This window comes from Peromyscus leucopus, chromosome 22 (assembly GCF_004664715.2).
Source record: "Peromyscus leucopus breed LL Stock chromosome 22, UCI_PerLeu_2.1, whole genome shotgun sequence".
Classification (NCBI taxonomy): Eukaryota; Metazoa; Chordata; class Mammalia; order Rodentia; family Cricetidae; genus Peromyscus; species Peromyscus leucopus.
Window position 1 is genome coordinate 47567704 of NC_051081.1, and position 18976 is coordinate 47586679.

Below are 18976 nucleotides of genomic sequence, written 5' to 3' on the forward strand. Positions count from 1 at the left end.
ACTGACTCGGTAATTCTCAAGTTAACAAAAAAAAAAAAAAAAAACAGTTGGAAGATGAGTGGGAATCTCCAAGAACCCAGTTTTTAGCCACAGGATCTTCGTTTATTTTAAGACATCTTAATCTCTAACGTGGGATTAAAATTCGAATTTTACCAACACATGAAATCTAAGGAGGATACATATATAAACCAAAGAACACAATGTCCTATATATGATATAAATTAGTTCCTGCTATTAGTTACTGTAATGCAGCCACAGAAAGCAACTCAACATATAATAATTAATAATGTAAGTAATGGGTAAAATGTTTCCAGTATCAATAAGACATGAGAGTTATTAAACATAGTTACAGGAATAGATAAATATGGTTTATAAGCACAGTGAGATGCTGTGTAGGAAGTAAAACAAGGATTATACACTTAGAAAGGTGTAACTTTTTCTCAGTCCATGTTGAAGTAAGTCAGTCAAATGCTGTCACTATCTCAGGTTATAGGCTGCCATGCTATCTAGAATATATATATATATATATATATATATATACATATATATATATATATTCTGCATTATGTTTCTCTAGACAACACATATACATGATATAATATATATACATATATGTGAGTGTATTTATTTATTAGATTTATTAGGGCTGTGATCCACCTAGTCTACCAAAGGCTGTCTACCAATGGAAAGTCCCAAGAATACAGTATTCAGTCCTCAAGGGTGTATGTCTCAGCTGGACAAAAGCTGAAGAAGTGAACTGTAAAGCCAGTGAAGGAGTCATCTTGCCAGAGTTCTAGCAAGATCTAGCAAGAACAAGCATGCCAAGGGCGAGAACTTCCTTCTTCCCCGTCCTTCATACAGGCTGCCACCAGAACTCATGACCCAGATTTAAGGTGGCTATTCCTGCCTCCAAAGATTATGGATTTAGCATTCATCTTCCCACTTCAAATGACTTAAGAAAAAAAAAATAATCCCTCACAGGTTACGTGTACCCATCCGCTCGGCTTTTAGTTAATTCCAGATGTTGTCCAGCTGACAACCAAGAATAGCCATCACCATCACCATCGGTGACAACAGTGCTCTCTTCGGTCTTAGGAGATGTGCCTGAGCACAAACACAAGAAACGTCCAGAATGAAGCACAGGAGCATCAGTTCGTGCTGTGTGTAGTGTTCAGCCTACCCAACGCCAGGAGACTTCCTTCCCATTGAGCTGCCTCTCAGTGTCTTCTCTACACTTGTGCAAACTGCAGTTAGTTGTCTCTGTCCAGTCTGGGTGCTATAACAAAACAGCCGACTGGGTGGCTGATAAATGACACACATTTAGTTCTCCCAAGTTGAGAGACTGAGCAGTCTAACATAAGTCCTGAAAGACTTGGCGCCTTGTCAGGCCCTGTGTTCTGGTTATAAACATTGTCTTCACATAAGTGTCTTTGTGTGGTGGAGAAGGAGAGGCAAGCGACTGAAGTTTCCAGTATAAGGATGCTAATCCCATTCACGACTGGCCAGGGTTCCTACTTCCTGATACTGTCACCATCGATTGGTGTTCTGTCGTGTCGGTGTCCGAGGAGTGTAAACGTCCAGCCCACAGTGACACTCTTAGAACATGCCTGGTGCTTTGGGCATCCTGCCCTTCCAAGCTGGAGCTGGAGAACCCTGGGATCGCTGGATGTTCTTTTCATTCACCCAGGACTGTGCTTTCAGCCCCCCAACGTCTCCCCTCTTTGCTTGGCTTGGGTCACACCCATTCCACACTTCGTGTGTCCTTTGTCCTCTGGAATGCTTTTTCAAGACATCTCCCCCACCACCACCACCGCACACCTCGCTGTACTTACACAGGTCAAGGTCATTTTTTCCTAGTTCCCTTCTTTGCACTTGGCTTCGTAGTCCCTTCATGCCTTCCTTAAGCCTTTAGCTAATTCTGGAAAGTGTTGCTATCATGCCTTTCTGCTAAGAGGATGGGGCCAGGGAAGAAGGGGCCTTCCTTTGTCACTACAGACACTGGAGATCCATTCACAAGGTTCACAAAGGTGCTGTGTTTACGTACAGTGGAGAGCTTGAGATGCACGGGGCTTGAGATGCACGGGGTGCTGAGGCCTGGGACACACGTCTAGGCTTCAGTACAAATCAGTTCTATTCGCTCCACATAAATTGCTTATTACATAGAAAATCTTCTCTGGACTCCTTTCAGTACTTGTAAGTCTTTAATTGTGACTTTAGGGTTCTAAACCAGCCCAGTCTTTCTCCTGGGCTCTTAGAGAACACTTTGAATTATTGCCCCCATTTTACAGATGAAAACACTTAAGACCTGGCAAGACTAATTCATTTCAGGATAGCCCATTACTCTGTGGCCTTGGAGGTCTTTGGCTGTGAGTGGTGTGTGTGTGTGTGTGTGTGTGTGTGTGTGTGTGTGTGTGTGTTGTGCTAGAGAAGAAGGCAAGGAAATGAATTTATTCTGAATCTGTTTTTTTTTTTCACGACATCCTATCTGTCATCACATTTTCTAGAGTTGAGTAAGCCTTTGCTTTAAATGGGCCACTTAAAATCCTCCCACAATGGTGATTTCCTTTCTCATTGTATTTTTTTTTTCTTATACTGTTCATATTCTGGGAAGCCATTTCTTATTTACAAGGTGATTCCTAGTAGTGACTGTTAAAAGGTGACTTTTTGATTAAATATTTGTTGTACCGTGGCTAGCAGGAGAGGTACTTTTCCCATTGGATAAATGATCTACTAGGAAAGTCCAATGTATAAATCCAGAAAAGAAAAGAAAAAAATAAATAAATAAAAGGACACACTGGGCTGTTTCCCTGCTCTCTCTCCACCTTTGGGTCTTGCTTTCGTAGCGTCTCTTCTTCTGGGAATATTAGTTATTGTGGGTCCAAGACTGAAATGAGATACAATTGGGAGAGTGGGGAAATCACCTGTGGCGGTTGTCTGCCTGTTGCAAGCTGCCTGCTGTCTGAATGGGTGGAAAAAAGGTAAAGAAAAAGAAAAGAAACATGAGTGTCCCTAGGTGGCTGAGAAAGGTTATTGTAGATGAAAGGGTGAGCGTAGGCAGAGACAGGGCTCTCTGGGAGAGTCCAGAGTGGACATGACCAGACGAAGCTGGGCCGGGTGAGGAGGGGGAGGGGGAGCTGAGAGAGGGGGACCGACGAGTGCAGCAGCCAAAAGGGCAAAGGTACAAAAGGAAAGAGACTGGTAACCAAGATGGTCCGATTATATAGGGAAGAGCCGCCCAGCCCCCCTGGGCTGGAAAGTTCAAGGTAGGGAGTGGGTATGCCAGCCGGGAGGATCCTGTCACAGGTAGGGCCTGAGGGATGTTGGTCAAGCCTGACAGCTAGGTTCCCTTTGATATGTTAGATAGGCACCTCTGCCTTTTGTCCCAGGGTTTGAGACTTACCACTGTCCATTTGAGCATCACTGAGCAGACAAAAGAGGAAAGTGAAAACAGGTAAAAAGGACCACTTACTTAAGTGCTGAAAGTTACAGTCTAGCTACAGAGTTAGGGCCCTGGCCAAGGATTCTCCAGTCAATCTACCATATGCCTCCATGTCTGGCTCCAGAACGGAGCTCTCTGGTGGGGCCTCAGCTCCAGAGCCAGAACATCCATGTTTCTAAAGCCACTTGGAAATGATTGATCTTCATCTTAGATGGAACAGAGTAATAATACCACATTCACAAAAGGAGGAGGAGAAACACAATGGTGATTATGGATTCCTTCCAGATGTTATAATGCAGTTTTCCTTCCAGATGTTATAATACAGTCTTCAATATGGTCAAGATAGGCATAACACAAGCAGACCAAGGTGAATTAGGATGAATTGAGTTTTCATCCAACTCGGGCCCCAAGTCAGGCAATTAGCAAGTTGGCTTTGGACTTGGTCTTGGCTAAGATCTTAGACTAAGGTAAAGAGGAATTGATATATGTATCAGGCTTGCCAATTCATAAGACACTTGTATCTTTCGTCTTATTTAATCCTCACAACAGGATCCTAAAGGAGGTTTCATTATTGGCTTCATTATTAGGTGCTGAGTGTGAAGGGCAGATCCAGTCACCCCATTGTCATATCCTGTGATTCTGTGATGATGCCCTTATGTGACTGTCCTGGCTGCCACTTCTTCCTCCACACCCTCTTTCTTTCTATTTCTCTTCTCCTCCCATCTCTTCCCACTCTCCTTCTGTGTCCAAACACACTTCTAGCTTTGTGACAACTTTTCCATCATGCATTGGACCCTCGGAATGATATTTCATCTGAATGGTATTACGTGGTTGTAAAAAATAAGAAGGCCCATTTGAACAAAAACCTCTATCTATAATAGTTTTTGATTTGTGAGCCCTGGGTCCCCAGGTGGCCAGGAGTTTAGCAAAAGTAGTCAGGAAACCATGTGTGGTGGTTTGAATAATAATGACCCTCATAGGCTCATATATTTGAATGTTCAGTCACCAAGGAGGGGAAGTTTTTGATAGGAAGTGTGGCCTTGTTTGAGGAGGTGTGGCCTTGTTGGAGGAGGTGTGGCCTTGCTGGAGAAGGTGCAGAACTGGGGGTTGGCTTTGAGGTTTTTAAAAGCCTAAATCCTGCTAGGCAGTGGTGGCACAAGCCTTTAATCCCAGCACTCGGGAGGCAGAGCCAGGCGGATCTCTGTGAGTTCGAGGCCAGCCTGGGCTACCAAATGAGTTCCAGGAAAAGGCGCAAAGCTACACAGAGAAACCCTGTCTCCAAAAACAAAAACAAAACAAAACAAAATCCTAAATCCTGTTCAGTGTTTCTCTCTTTCTCTCTCTTGGCCTGTGGATCTGGATATAGTTCTCAGCTGTCCTTCCAGTACCCTGTGTGCCTCCATGCTTGCCGCCAAGACGATAATGGACTAGACCTCTGAAACTATACGCAAGCCCCAATTAAATGCTTTCTTTTATAAGAGCTGCTCTGGTCATGGTCTCTTCACAGCAATAGAAGAGTGTCTAAGACACCATGGAAGAAATCACTAATACGTTTGACCCTAGTCTGCACTCGAATATGCAAATATTAGCACATGCTTTTGTGGCTAATAAAATGTAAAAATGTAAATAAAAAAAACCTGATTTCATAATGCTGGCGTTTTTCCAGTGAGGCAATTAAAACCTATATCTAAGTATAACCGTTATACTTGGGACGGCATGAAATTTTATATCCTTCAATAATAAAGCTTGCTAACAAACATGACTTAAAAGTGAGTTCAACTCCAGGAAGTAAGCAGCTCTCTGAGTGGTACAGTCACCCAGCGATTCTAGGGCTTTTAATCCATGACAGACCAGGGTAAAACACTGCAAGAAGCTGAATTCCGAAAGTCAACCAACCCTTATTCAAGATGCATCACAGAGCTGACTGAAGTTAGAAACTCCTCAATCTTAAGCCCAGAATGAAATCCTTTCCATGGCAGGATACTAGAGCGTGGGATTGTTGTGAGTGATGGAAAACACAGACAAACCCCTCCTTTGGTTTGGTGGACGTGAGCATTAGCTGGTACTATCATTGCAAGCAGGACTCATAATGTGGGTATGAATTTCTGCTTGGTCTGTCTTCCCCCAACTCCCCATTGCTCTCTCTGCTGCTTCTGCTTCTTCAAGCTAGGCAAGAAAGTTCAAAGTCACAGAGATGCTCTGAATTTTCTCTCCACACTCCGAGTCTAGTGTGGAGAGACAGGAGCCTCAACATGTGGAGGAAGAGATGAAGGAGACCTCTGGAATCCCCCATCCAAAGCATGGGGCTTGTCCTCAGCTTCTGCCACAATGCCTCCCTGAGGTCAAGTTCCGGGGAGCTGCTGACAGGGTCCTTTTCACAAAGTGCCTCAAAATAACTTGGAGAAAACAGACAGAGCACAGGTTGAACTGGCCAATTAAAATAATCCCACCACAGAAATATTTTATTTAGATCATCTGCCTGTCTGCCAGAGTCTCTGACTTGGTGTTTTTTCAGAGAAAACAGAAAGTATCACCATGAGGCTGCATGAGACCCATTTCCCTAGTGAGTAGAGAACTAATGTACATCTGTGCAAAGTGCTCGGCTCACAGCCTGCCAGCATCTGGAGGAGGGGCATTTTAGAGTCAGGGATATTCCAAAGCATCCTGGCTAGTTTTCATTTATGCCCAGGGGTCTTTCTAGGTAAGTGAGGGAACCAGGACCCAGTGTGGGAATGGAAAGCCAGCTACCCTCAGGAATAAAAATTTAAAGGGGCCTATGGTCTCATCTGAAGGTTTGAATGGAAAGGATCTGATCCTAGGCTTTCTCATATAACTGTAAGGTTAGTTACTGTTCTCATGTAACTTCAACGTTGTTGAATGGAGGGCCTCTTTTTTCCCCCTGATATCACCTGGAGGCTACCCTCTGTTCCTAGACCCATGAGTTTCCCCCATAGGACAGGCCAAAAGACAACTTGCTTTATTATAGTGAGTATGTGAGGAGAGGCAGAGAGGAGACACCTGAAGAGACTCCGCAATTTCTAATCTTGGAATAGGCATGCCCAATCACTATGGGCAAACTGCCTGGCAGGGCTACCCCCGGACCCACCCAAAATTCACAGGAGCGTGAGTACCAGCAGGCTCGGATCATTGACATCAGATCATCGCTGGGATTAAAGATCATGTATGACATCAGATCACTGACATTCAGAAGTCAGTGACTATGGTGTTCTCTCGGGGGCACGTATCTGAATGATAGCTTATTATAAATAGTCAGTGGAAAATGAAGAGACCAAAAGTGACCGACCTACCTCAAGAACAATGATCTCCTCAGAGGGCTCTTTTTTTTTTTTTTTTTTTTTTTTTTTCCTGATATAGTGGCTCCGTGGCTGGGTGCAGGCTGTCTGTCTCTTGCCATTTGGTCTACTGCAAATATTAACCGTGCACTCCTCTGGGATCCAGGACTAGACAGATTGCTCTTATCTAGACCTAAGGAGGCTCTTGGGACCTAAGACTTGTCTTACCCATCATATCTTCCTTCTGCGCTTGGGATGAGCACATGGCAGATGTCATCCTTATTCCTTAGAAGATCTGTGTGTGGCCTGCTTCTGGAAGCCCGGGGATCTGTGCAGGTATATCCAGCACTTTGTCCTGGAGCAGAAAGTACTGGGGGCAGTGATTCTGCAGGTGCTTCTGCCCATCTGTGTCCACAGAAGACCTCAGTCAGTCTATGCAAGAGCCAAAAGAGGCTGCATCTGCCAACCAGCCATCAAATGCTTGTAGGATATTTCTAAAGGATGACTGTTTTTAAGTCCACATTTCATAACTGAAATGATTCCATTGTGTTCCGAAACTCTCTTTAATTGAATGTTCTCTTTGTCAACCCAATAAACAGCTGGTTTTGCAATAAGATTCCCCTGGCACCTTTCCTGGGAGGTTCGGTGTGAGAAATCCGTTCTTAGAACAACAAATATACTACCAAACTCTGGTCACTTAGTCACTTCTGGGGACTCTACGTGCCAGGTACTGTACCTGGGGTACATGAGAGTGGATCTTACAAAGTCTCAAGGTTATGTGACAGAACTGATGTGTGTGTGTGTGTGTGTGTGTGTGTGTGTGTGTGTGTGTGTGTTCGTTCAAAACAGTTTCTTCATCTGAGATACTTCACTTTTTTCTTCCTATCACATTCATTCTTAAAGAAGGAATAAAAAAAAACTCATAGATGCATGAAGTGACATAAAGCAGAGGTGGAACATTGCCAATTAGAGGGAACATACCCTTGAAGACATTTGTGGCCAAAAGACCTGAAAAGGGAGCTCTGACTTCCTCTTGAATCTGGGAAATGTGAAGCTGCTTATACCCATAGAAAAACAGCACAAAAGATATGTGACCGGCTCTACATTTGACCTCAGAGATCCAGAAAGCTTCAGGGGTGGTGTCTTGGAGAGCTGAGTACACTGTTGCACATTCAGCCAATGATCGTGAGAGAGAAACTCTATGGAAGGGGGAACGCCGCAAGGAGGTACAGAGAGGGAGAGCCGCCAGGGCAGCCCAGTCTTCTAGCCAACCCTGACAAGACTCTGGGCATGTGAATGAAGCCACCTCACTCCTTCCAGACGAGACTAGAAGCCACCAAAAACCTCAGTGATGTCATCATCCCATGACATCAGGAGATGAAGGAATGGACAAGATTCTTGCTCAGCAAAGATAACTGGGGCAATGGTGTCAGGACTCTCTAGAGCAGAACTGTTAGAATGAACAAGTATCTTCAAGGGGGATTCGTGAGGTTTTTGGCTTATGTGAAACAGCCCAGGTGGTTAAACAATGGCCAACTCACGCTGGAGAGGCTAAGAATCCTGTGGTGGTTCCATCCACGAAGCTGAGTATCTCCGCAATCCTAATCTGGCCCTGGAGACCTAGAAGATTCCAAGAGAACCGCTGGTCTTCAGTCTACAGTGAAAGCCAGCAACTAGGACCTAAAATTGGTGAGGTGAAACAGCAACAGTAGGCTAGATTACATTGCTAGTGAGAGTGAGCACAAGCAAGAATAAAAGCTAAGCTTCCTGTTTCCATGTCCTCTTAGGGGCTGCCACCACTAGGCTCTGCCACATGGAAGGTGAGTCTTCCCACTTCAAACAACCTGATCAAGAAAAGCTCCCACAGCAAGTACCAGCAGCTTGTGTTTTAGTGGACACTTAAGACGAGCCATGGCATCATCTTACACAGAGTTCTTCTGAGAAGGGTGACATAGAAGAGACTTTAAGTGGTAGAGTCGTCTATAGTAGGATGGTGTTTGTCAAACATAGGCCAACGTTTCCTGGACATCTTCAGATGATGATTCTCTCATTGTACGAGGTGAAATTGTCTTTCTCATAGATCAGGATCTCCCCATGGACAAGGGTCATTTCTTCTCTGCTCTGCATGACAGTGGCCTCACAGTGTTAGGCCACGTGCATACAGAGATAGCCAACTCTAATGCCTCAAGGTGTTAGAGTTCACCCAATCCTCAGGAGCACCAAGTCATGGTCCCTTCTATCTGATGTCCATTCCTCTTGGTGCCTCTGAGAGTGTTCACTGTTCTCACTAGACCTCATCACCTGTGAAATACAGATGTGGATGCTCAAATCCCTTCCATCTCAGGGACTCAGTTCTGTGAGGAAGAGTCTGGCCATTTCATTACTTAACAAGCCTTGGGGTCTGGCTACCCCTGTTTTTCCATGAATGAAAACAGTAGCTTCACTTACCCTAGATACTAACGCTGAGAAATCCAGGTAAAGTTTTTCCCTGCCACCTCTAATAAATTCAGTTTTGCACAGCTAACAATTTTCCCACAGCGATGCACGCGGTAGCTTTCAAAGGAGTGGGGTGAGAGGAAATGCTGCTGCTGCTACAGAGTGGAATTCCTTAAAACCTGCCTGTCCATGTTATTGCAGTAAGAGTCATGATCTCGACTGAAATAAATATCTTCTCCTCCTTAAATATTTTTGATCATTCACATTTCATCTTGGGCATCTTCAGGGGCTCTTGTGTAGAACTTAGAGTTTCTATTCAGCATATGGCTACAGTCAAAAGTTTCTCCAATCCCACCAGGCCCCTCAGCCCTGCAGCCCTTTATAAAACAACCACACAGAGGCTTAATTTAATTATAACTGCTTGGCCATTAGCTCAGGCTTATTACTGACTAGCTCTTACACTTAAATTAACCCATAATTCTTATCTATATTTAGCCGTGTGGCTTGGTACCTTTTCTCAGTTCTGCCTTCACATCTTGCCTCCTCTGTGTCTAGCTGTCGACTCCTGAATCAGCCTTCTTCTTCCCAGAATTCATGCTTATCCTGCCTAAACTTCCTGCCTGGCTACTGGCCAATCAGCATTTTATTTATCAACCAATCAGAGCAACATATTTTCACAGCATACAGAACGACATCCCACAGCATGTGGCTCTCCCAGAATCATACCACATTTTATTGTAATGATCTCAGCAGTGGTGATATTTTGTTTGTGATCTAACAAATAAAGCTTGCCTGGAGATCAGAGTGTGCAGCTGAACCATTAGTTAACCATAGAGGCCAGGTGGTGGTGACACACACTTTTAATCTCAGCACTTGGGAGGAGGAAGCAGGAAGATCAGGAGTTCAAGGTCACCCTGGGCTAGATAAGATTGATCCAGTCTAAAAGAGAAACAGAGCCAGTGGTGGAGGCATACACCTTTGACTCCAGCCCTAGGGAGGTAGAGACAGGAAGTGATATGGCTGGGATAAGAAAGGAATATAAAGCAGGAGGAGACAGGAACTCAGTCTTTTTCAGTCTGAGGATTCGGTAGAGGTAAGAAGTCTCTCTAGTGGTTGGCTGCTCTGCTTCTCTGGTCTTTCAGCATTTACCCCGATATCTGACTCTGGGTTTTTATTATCAAGATCAATTAGAATTCACGCTACACTCTGCATCTTCCAGTTATCACCTTGTAAGCTTACTGAAGGGGAAGATTGCATTTTATTTGTGTGTGTGTGTGTGTGTGTGTGTGTGTGTGTGTGTGTGTGAGAGAGAGAGAGAGAGAGAGAGAGAGAGAGAGAGAGAGAGAGAGAGTGTTTGTGTGTGTATGTGTGTCCCAGACAATGCCTACATCTTTTGCACAAAGGACTTAGCACTCGCCTGAAACATGATGATTTAGAAAAGGTTTCATTATTACCCTTGCTGAATGACAGAACTGAGGTTCCAAGAGGGGATCTGTGGGGATCACCCAGCCCCTCACAGAACACCCTTTCCCTTCCAGGACCTTGCGAAGGTTCCTCTCTACACCCTGAGACCATAGGGGCTTCTCTCTGGTGGAAAGGAGAGAGCTTCAGCACTACCCTCTATACATGTCCTTTGTTTTCAGTATCTGGGAAATGCCCCAGGATTCCTTGCTTTGTTACCCTGGGAGACTATTGCTTAATCCCAGCAGCTGCTCTGGAGGAAAAGAAAAAAGCAGACATTGTGAATGTATCGTATGGACAGTGCAATGTTGAACTGGAGATTGCTAATGAGTATCATATGTACAGTGCAATGTTGAACGGAAGATTGCTAATGAGTAAGAACTCTTTTGTTGTGCAGCCTGCTTCCAGTGAGGTCTAGCTCTTAATTTTCAGTGGGCGTAGCAGGAAGTACTACTGTTAAAAAAAAAAAAGTAAAACATATATATTACTAATACTGTTGCTATATAAAACAATATTTGGCCAAGATGGTTAAGATATGATTCATTCCTTGTTCATCAAGTTGCTAAATATTGTATAGTGAGTGGAGTCACCATATGGTGTAACTGAGTTTCCTTGGGAGGCTGGGTACAATATTGTGTTGGATATAGAATTTAGAACTGCATGTCTGTGGTGCGGCGGGTGTGGATGAAACAGCCGACTGCTAATTTCATGAAACCCTCATCCTGACAAAGATGCGCGCGGCACATGGCAAATGGATTGCGTGTCACCCTGCATGCATCTCTGAAGTTGATTTCTCTCAGAAACTGATGGAGAGTGGGCAGAACCACACATCTAGACACAGATGCAATCTTTGAAGAAAAATGTGTGTGGGCAAGCACACTGCCAGCTGGGAAAGTCTAAATGACTGAAGCCTGTGACTCAGAAATCTTAAATTGCCTTAAAATTAATGAAGCTCTGTGGGGATGACTCAGTTCATTCATGTCCTCAGCTTGCAGGCTCCAACGCTTGCAGAAGTGGCTGTTGTTCAAAGTTCAAAAGAGCAGACTCTGTGGAAGAAAGAGGGCCCCCACAGTGGGAGAAGAGGCACTTGCTGGGGTGCATGTACCAGTAGCATGGCTGGAGACACAGGTGAGCTGGTCCCCAGTCTTCTCAGGAGAGGCAGGCCAAGCCTTCTCTGATCCCGACTTTCCACCTTTAAAAAATGAAAAAGAGACCTTGGGTATCCAGGCTTTGCCAGTGTTCATATTCTGATTAGCCAGAGGCTTAATAAGAAACAGCTTTCCTTTTGCTTTGAGAATGATCCTGTTTGTAACCCAGGCTGGCCTGGATCTCACTGTATGGGCAAGGCTGACTTCAAACTTAAGCCATCCTACCCAGCTTCGGATGAAGTCCAAGGATGAGGTGCCTAACAAGCCTACATCCCAGGCACAGAGAACAAATGAGAAAAATCACGATATCTGTAAGCCTTGATTTCTCTCTCATTCTACGAGTAGCCACAGTACTAGAGGAAATGTGAGGCCGCCAGACAGCAGAGTTCAAAAGAAGACAGCACACAAACCACCAGAACATTACCTCACCCCATGGTGTCTGTCCCTCCTTGGTTGACCACAGTAGAAAGGTATCCATGGAGGGAGGGAGTCCAGATGAGCTACCCAGAGGGGTTGGCGTCACATGACAACGAGAAAAGAAGAAAAGAGAAAGGTAAAGGATCTGGCATGCAGCTTACATGTTCCTGGGTTGCAGGGAAGGCGGGGAGCTGTGCCTGATTTGTTCTGATGCAACTGGAGAGTGGTTCTTGGTTGCAGAGGTCCTGAGGGCAAGAGGTGGCTTGGGCTTAGCTTTTCCGTGCATGGCTTCAGCCCTGTTTTAAAAGAGAGAGAGAGAGATGTATTTGTTTCGTTGGCATCTGATCAGTATTTATAAACACCTAGGAGTACATAGGGCGGGATGCAGGGAGATGCTCAGGAAACGTATGTTAGATAAAGTGACGTCTGTGAGAAAGGACCTGCAGGGGAAAAGCTCTGTAAATCTCGGGCAAATGCTTGGACTTAAGTTCTCTGAGTCACCTTGCGTCTGGCTGTCACTGTGTGCTCCGGTTTCCTTGCACTATGAAAATGAGAGGCGTAACACGAAGCAATCAGTTAAGAAAGGAGGGGCTCCATGTGCCATTTTCTGCCCGCTGTTGGTGTTCAGCAGTTTTGTAAGCAGTGGCGGTTGTGAAATTGAAACGTTTTAACATAGTCAAATGCCCAGGAATCCATTCCCTTCTGACAGGCAGATAGAATAGCCTAGGGATTCTCTTTACAGACAATCCAGGGATGCCCAGCTCCACTCTCTGCCCTTACTTGACACAAGTACTTGACCTAGTCAGCCCCAGATTCCTTTTCTCGCCTGTCAGAGGATCAGCATAAGGACCTAATAAGGTAATATATATCAGATTGCTAGGAAAAGCCTGGTACCTACTAATGTTCACTTCCTCTCAGCTCTGTCTTTCTGAAAAGGCCATTACATTTCTCAGAACTGATTTAAACTGCAAGACTAAGGATGAAAAAAAGACATCTTCTGCATTTTCTGAGCATGTTATACTGTTTTTGAAGGCAATTCTTTCACTATGGAGAGACCTCTGTACATAAGAGAAAACCCAAAAGATGGTGGTATTTGTAGGACACATCAAAAATTGTCATTTTTTTAAAATTTGGAAATGGATGCTCCCATGTGTCATTTTAGCATGCAAAGGAATTTCATAGTTACATACTGCCAATTCTTCATTTTAGTATTCACATAGCTTTTGTGACAGATACTGCTGTTAGCAAAGCCAGGAGCCAACCTCCCATGGTTCCATGATGGTCAAATACAGTTCCCTCCAAAAAGGTTAAAATTCCAACATTTATTTCACAGACTTCCATGCAAAAAGAGAAGCATGGTCAGAGCTATGTTGTAATAGCCTGATCACTGGATGATGGAAAATATCCTTGTAAGATTTTGAAAATCAGATTTCTCTCCCCAGCATAAGAAAGATGCCTGGAGAAGTAATCCCAGTCCTGCTTTGACTGTATGCTGTGATGTTGATGGTTCAGGAAGAATAGAGACCACAAGACCATGAAGACCAGAAAGATGATTCCCCATGGCCAGGTACAATTGAAACGAAAAGACCAAACTCCTAGGTCCGTATGTGTGCACACAACATTCTGTCACATGTTCTATTCCATGTAGTCAGAACATTCTGACCTAAAGCTGTCTTTTCCATTTCCTCTAGAATGACTGAGTTCCTGTATTTCTGTCTCTTCTAATCAACAAGGCAGCAAAAGCCTAGGATCCACTCACCACCATTCATCCAATCACTAAGCCACACTTTACCCATCCATTTCATATGAATGGCTCAGTGGGAACCACCTGTCTCTTCTGCTCACTGTCTTCTGCTGGTCCTCAGAATCCTGAAACACCATGACCTTGGAGGAGTCTTCCTGAGTGTCTCACATTCAGTTCAACACCTTTGTGTGCCATGCATCCTTGGCTCTCAGTCACCCTGCCCTATCCTGCACCCACTATGTTATAGTAAACTAATTTATCAGGATATTCTTCCAGCAATAATACTCTAGAGTTGAATCTCACAACTGTGGATTCAGCCAACAACTGATCAAACATAGTTTTCAGAAATCATGTTGAAACATACTGCTTCCTGTCATCTACTAAGGAATATAGTATAACTATTTTGGGGAGAATTTATGCTTCATTAAGTATTCTACATAATCTATGGAAGATTTAGAAATAGGGAAGGATGTGGGGGTTTATGCAAATACTACATCATTTCATTTAAGGGACTTGAGCACAGGTGCTCATCCTGGAGATGAATACTGAGATTTGACTGTAGAGTCTCTCCAAGTCCAAAGACTGTACAGAAGTCTGTTGTGCCTTCCTGTTCTTCTCCGTCCTCTTCCCATGACCCCACCCCACTTTTCCTCTTCTTTGTACACACGTTCAGGGTCTGTGAAAGTTCTTGGCTCTACCATGTGTTCTAAACTCTCTGTAGGCAGAACTGGACTGGATAACAGGGAAAAAGAGGAGACACTGAGTTGGTAACATTGGCTGATGTGCCCTTTACTGTGTATTCCTGGTGGATGAGCCTGAGAAAGTGCTTAGAAAATATTTGCTGAATGGAAAAAAAATTTTACTTAAGGAGTTTATATATTATTGAAATGACAAAATTGGCCTAAGAACAATTTCAAATATGAGTCAGTGCTACCTTGTGTAACATTAGGTAATGGCGATGTTTCATAAATATGCATTGAATCAATAATTCATATTGGTAGTGCATTCAGAATGTAAAACCTAAAGTTTTCTATGTTGGGCAGCCTAGTTCTAGGCTGATTATTTTTTTCCAAACCAACTTGAAATCTCTCTCTCAATTTCCTCTTTACATATATCAACTCATCTTATAGAAAATGGGCCATTTTCTGTAATCTTTCCTTTATTGGATCCTACAATAGTGATGGATTGTTTTAGTTGGCATATCTCTCTCTCTCTCTCTCTCTCTCTCTCTCTCTCTCTCTCTATATATATATATATATATATATATTATATATATATATATATATATATATCCAAAATTTCACAGGTACATCTTAAAGATCATGTTAATCTACATAAATATTCCAAAATTATTTTCAAATTTGAGGTAGAATGTATCTTCACGGATAATTGGAGAGACAGCAGGGCAGAGTGAACAAGGGCACTATTCTGTGCTGGAGCCACAAAACTACTAAGTGAAGGACTGAGGAACTTCACAGCCTGTGAACAGGACTCTGCCGTAGGTTAGCTTCAGAATCTAATGACCTGATAGCCTGATAGGCAACTTAGAACAAGGAAGCTTGACTCTTTTTTTTTTTTTTTTTTTTTTGTCTCTTTGTCTCAATAATGCGCAGAGCATTATAATATTGGTCTGTCCTCAAAGGAAACCCATCAACTCCAATAAAATGATTGTGTAGCTGTGCTTTCTAAACTGCAAAGGCTGAGGCTGGGTGTGTAACTCCATGATGAAAGGGCTTGCTGGTCAGGCCCGAGGATCTGAATTTGAACACATGCATATAACTCCAGCATTGGGCTTTGGGTGGGCAGAGACAAGGAGGATGCCTTAGGCTCCCTAGCCAGCAAGCCTGTCTAGTTAGACAAGCAAGTACCAGCTTCTGTGAGAAATGGTGTCTGAAAAGATAAGGTAGAGAGCAGTGGAGGACATCGGATAGTAGCCTTTGGCCTCAACATGTGCCTGCATGGACACATACACCTGCAAACACAAATGTACACACACACACACACACACACACACACACACACACACACACACACAGACAAAGCATACCCAAAAATATAAATACACAAATGTGTGAAACATAGACTATTACAGCCACATGGAAATTGAGGTCACAGAGCTCACAGGCTAAGGCCTGGAAGGTCAGGGCCTAAGGAGAGTGTAAATAAGTTGAATCCTTATTTTCTGATTGCCTTCACTTCAGCTATAATGCTGTTGGGAAATAAACCCCAGAACAGCTTTGGGACACGTGTGTTTTATGGTTAGGTCGCGTATTCCGAGACTCTAACACACACATGACTCATGTAGGGCCATACTCAATCAACCTCGACATCTTTAGCTGAACTATTTTTAAGAGGTATTAACCTTGAAGCATTGATGGTGTTGCCTCCAGAAAAGATAGAAATGACTAATAGCAGTATCTGGTAGGCAGCTCACTTTTTTTTTTTTTTTTTTAAACCATGCATGATTCACTGTTTATGGAAACCACTTCATGACACATTTATTTGCTGGTGACTTTTCAAACTCACCTGGATGGCAAGGAAATACATCTCTCAGTCACTGAGCCAGAGATTCATCATGAAATTTTTTCAAACTACCCACAATGATTTGACTGTTATATTCCGTAGTTGCAATCTGTAGCATAGACCCTCAAATATGCCTGTATTTCCCCGGATCATTTTGACGTCACCTCTGTAGTCTTCCTCAGTAGAGTCTGACAATCCAGTTCTAATGGGCAACCAAGAGCAATGACAACAATCTGAACTGGAGTGTGTGGGGGTCTCTGGGACCCCTTCCAACCAACAGCTCAGGGGCAGGTACCTCACACCTGGCACTGAGCTTTTAACTTAGCAATCAATGGCTTCTGAGGGAAGCATCACGCCCCCAACACAGAGTAACTATTTAACTATGTTACATGTGTAAACACATACACACACACACACACACACACACACGTGCAGATTGATATAATATAGTTAGTAAAGTTTGGGTTAGGTTGTCGAAGGAGTCCTGTTTTCATAACTTTAAAAAGCATCTTCTGGCTTCTGGAAAGATGGCTCAGTGGTTAAAAGCATGTACTGGTTGATCAAGGACCCAAGTTTGGAGCCCAGCACCTACATAGGTCAGCTTACAGCCACCTGTAACCCCAGCTCCAGAGGACCTGACACCTATGGCCTCTATGAAAACCTGCACTCATATGCACACACCAACATGAATGCATGTGCACACTCATGTGTGTGTACATGCATACACACATTTAAAAATAAGTCTTATATAAATGAGCTACAGAAAGAAGTCAATTGTGTCAGATGTCAAATTTCTTAATTTTACAATAACACTTTGAAAGGGATTTGAAAGGATTTTATTAAAGGAAATAAGATTATATTGAAAACACTCTCAGAAAAAAAAATATTGTGACATGACCCTGAAGAAAGAAATGGCTAAGGGATTGTTTAAAGTACATAATTATATTCCAAGACTGGTTTTTAATCTTAAATGTGTTGTATGTTTCAGATAGTCCATATAAAAATTTTTTTCCATTCAATTTTATATACTTAGATACATGTTGCTTGATGGTTTTTCAAGTTTTTTTTTGTTTGTTTGTTTTTTGTTTTTTGTTTTTTGTTTTTTGAGACAGGGTTTCTCTGTATAGTTTTGGTGCCTGTCCTGGATCTCTAGCTGTAGAGGCTGGCCTCTAACTCACAGAGATCCGCCTGGCTCTGCCTCCCGAGTGCTGGGATTAAAGGTATGTCCCACCACCGCCCGGCTGGTTTTTCAAGTTTTGAAAAGGATTTTAATTTTGAAAATAGTGTTCATATAATTATCTTACATATAAATCTTATAGAATTAGTTGATAAATAAAAAATTAAATTCCAGTAAGATATATTTAGTTTTAATTCTTTTTAGTATAACCTTTCAGCCCCAAAATATATCTTAGCTTGAAGAGAAAATTTGAAAGCTTAACAATGGGGAGGATTAAGTAAGGAGGGAGAGAGGAGAGGAGAAAGGAGTTAGTGAGGGAAGTAATTAACATTAAGGATGTTTGAAAAGACTGACTTAGAAACCTACTATATAAACAGGGGTGGGTGTGTACAAGTGGTGCATGCGTGCGTGCATGTGTGCGTGTGCGTGTGCGTGTGCGTGTGTGTGTGTGTGTGTGTGTGTGTGTGTGTGTGTTGTGGAAGGAAGAATGGGAACCTAAGCTGGCTGCTTAGCTGAACTGACATAATTTCAGCCACCCCCCAAATATCTATGTTCATGTCCATAGACATAGCCTAAAACAGAGAAGTCTCTCCTCGAATTGAATGGAGATAAAAGCAAAGACCCATGGCTGCACAAGATGTTGAGAATGAAGGATGCTTGGTTAGAGGCTCAGTCCTCAACAGAACACTTATCCTGGCTCCTTAAAGCTCAGGGAACATTTGAGAAAAGGAGGCAAAATTATTGTCAGAGCTCCAGGATGGAGAGAGAGGCTATGGATGGCGGTCTTCTAAGCAGGACACTGACGTGGGAAGCACAAACCCACAGCAGCTGTACATGCTGGCACAGGGTCCCCCGGCATCACACCGTCCTGACAGCCAGCTGTGAGGGAGTGAGAGATCCTCAGGGCCTTACCTTCACCTGACAGGTCCTAGGAGAGGAGGGAAACATGATCTCCAGCAGTGTGTCCCCGGTGAGCTCACCATGCTTTGATGGGTGGCCCTTGGTAAACTCTGTGGGGCACTAAATAAAATGAAAACTAAAAAACAGGGAAAGGGATGTACAGGGGGCTGTCTGGGAAGGGTAGGGGGGAAAGGAAGAGGTGGCAAGACCAAAATACACAGTGTAGTGTATACAATGGTAAAAGATCAACATTTGTCAATAGAAAGACCTTCTAAATACAGGAGGTCTGAAATATGAGGTAGAATCAGAACAAATTCTGCAAATAAGGAGGATATTTTTGTTAATTTTCTTACATGTGTGAGTATATTTCAGGCCGAATATTGTCTCAGTCCCCAGGTTTCGCCACCCGCTGGATCCTCTCTCCCTGCAATACTTCAC

At 43.4% G+C, this 18976-nt stretch overlaps 1 long non-coding RNA gene across 1 annotated transcript; it reads right to left on the minus strand.

Annotated features, from left to right (window-relative positions):
* Nucleotides 1–10273: 10273 nt before the first annotated feature.
* Nucleotides 10274–18976, minus strand: LOC119086408. The gene is made up of 3 exons (XR_005089684.1): nucleotides 18892–18976; nucleotides 12356–12490; nucleotides 10274–11821 (listed from the first exon to the last, which is right to left on the minus strand). It is a non-coding gene; the product is annotated as an uncharacterized LOC119086408 (long non-coding RNA).